The sequence below is a fragment of the Diceros bicornis genome, unplaced genomic scaffold (assembly GCF_020826845.1).
Source record: "Diceros bicornis minor isolate mBicDic1 unplaced genomic scaffold, mDicBic1.mat.cur scaffold_93_ctg1, whole genome shotgun sequence".
Classification (NCBI taxonomy): domain Eukaryota; kingdom Metazoa; phylum Chordata; class Mammalia; order Perissodactyla; family Rhinocerotidae; genus Diceros; species Diceros bicornis.
Window position 1 is genome coordinate 710,145 of NW_026691823.1, and position 2,254 is coordinate 712,398.

A 2,254-nucleotide genomic window follows, 5' to 3' on the forward strand; every position below is an offset into this window, starting at 1 on the left:
CATCTGGTTAGACAGGATAGTGCAAAAAATTTGAAAATACTTTGGGAGTTGTCTTTTTAAATGATATTTGTTTTTATCTATTGCTTTGCTAAATTCCTACTGGCCTGGCAAAGAAGGGAAACAGAGGGAACACACAAGCAAAAATGAAGGGCACAAATGAATGAATAAATAATTGAGAGAGAAGGGATAGCTTCTCCTTAGAGAAAAATTCCAACTAATATATATAGAGGAATGAGGAAAATTGAAAGTCTTCATTAGCCTCTTTTTTTGTGGTGCCTCGGAGGTAGTCGGCTGCTTCAGGATGAAGCTGAACATCTCTTTCCCGGTCACTGGCTGCCAGAAACTCATGGAAGTGGACGATGAATGCCAACTTTGTACATTTTGTGAGAAGCGTATGGCCACAGAAGTTGCTGCTGACGCTCTGGGTGAAGAGTGGAAGGGTTATGTGGTCCGAATCAGTGGTGGGAATGACAAGCAGGGTTTCCCCATCAAGCAGGGTGTCTTGACCCATGGCCGTGTCTGCCTGCTATTGAGTGAGGGGCATTCCTGTTACAGACGGAGGAGGACTGGAGAAAGAAAGCACAAATCTGTTGGGGGTTGCATTGTGGTTGCCAATCTGAGTGTTCTCAACTTGTTCATTGTGAAAAAAGGGGAGAAGGATATTTCTGGACTCACTGATACTACTGTGACTCGTCGTGTGGGACTCAAAAGAGCTAGCAGAATCTGCAAACTTTTCAATCTCTCTAAAGAGGATGATGTCCGCTAGAATGTTGTGAGAAAGCCCCTAGACAAAAAAGGTAAGAACCTAGGACCAAAGCACCCAAGATTCAGCATCTTGTTCCTCCACGTGGTCCTGCAACACAAACGGCGGCCTATTGCTCTGAAGAAACAGTGTACTAAGAAAAACAAGGAAGAGGCTGCAGAATATGCTGAACTTTTGGCCAAGAGAGTGAAGGAGACCAAAGAAAAACACCAGGAACAGATTGCCAAGAGACGGGGGCTGTCCTGAGAGCTTCTACCTCTAAGTCTGAGTCCAGTCAAAAATGAAATTTTCTAAGAGTAACAAATAAGATCAGATATCCAAAAAAAAAAAAAAAAAAGAAGAAGAAGAAAGAAAATCTTCATTAGACAAACACCATATTGATAATTATCAGAGGCAAAATATATTGAAGGATGCTAAAATTAGTGGGTAAAAGTTTGAGGAGAAGCAGGATATTTGCATAGTCTCAGTATTTCCGCTAAGATATTTATTAATGACAAGGGAAGGGGAATAATTACATGGAGAAACTTGGCAGAGACCACCATGTCTCCTGACTTTATGCTCTGAGAAGGGCACAGTGCCATTTCTGTGGTGTTCTTGCCAAAAATGCATAACCTTCATCTAAACATGAGAAAGCATCAGACAAACCCAAATCGAGGGATATATGACAAAATAACTCCACCAGTATCTCTGCCAAAGTGTCAAGGTCACGAAAGAGAGAGAAAGACCAAGGAACTATCTCAGATTGAAGGAGACTAAGGAGACTTGACAACTAAATGCAATGTGGGATCCTGGATTAAATCCTGCATCAGAAAATGGACCTTAGTGGAAAAATGTTAAAGTCTGTAGTTTAGTCACTAGTATTGTACCAACATTAATTTCCTGATTTTGATAACTGTACTGTGGTATGTAAAATGTTAACGTTAGAGGAAGCTGCATGAAAGGTATATGGAAACTACTATTTTTGCAACTTTTCTGTAATTCTGAAATTATTTCAAATTTGAAAAGTCAAGAGGGCATTTATAGCAGTTCCCTAAATAACTCTGCATAGATGGTGGGAAAAAAAGATTTCGATGGCCTTGAAATATCTGGATAATATATCTTTCCAACTCAGTCCAATAACTCTTTACCTGGGCATATACAGTTTGAGAACTTTACCTCTTTTAAACGCATAGAAGATCATAGCCTTTTTCTATATGAAATACTCTATTTTTTCCTCATATGACATAGGCACTCAAAAAATATTTGTATAAAATGGAAATAATGATTGCTGTCCTGCTTTTCCCTGCTGAACTTACAGTGTGGTTATAAAGTGTAAAAAAGATAAAGGAAGTGGAAAGTATTTTGCAAGTTGTAAGCATTGTACCGGTGTAAGGTGTTATTTTGATTATTGATGGAAAATTGTCTAAGGTATTTTTGTAATTTATATATACATCGAATCAGTTTCTCCTCTTACTTTCTCTTTACTCTAATCATATTTCCACATGTTTACCA

The 2,254-nt window shown here is 38.7% G+C and overlaps 1 pseudogene; it reads left to right on the plus strand.

The window, feature by feature from the left end:
• The first annotated feature begins 301 nt into the window (after positions 1-301).
• On the plus strand, positions 302-1,058 carry LOC131403861 (small ribosomal subunit protein eS6-like; annotated as a pseudogene).
• The last annotated feature ends 1,196 nt before the right edge of the window (positions 1,059-2,254 follow it).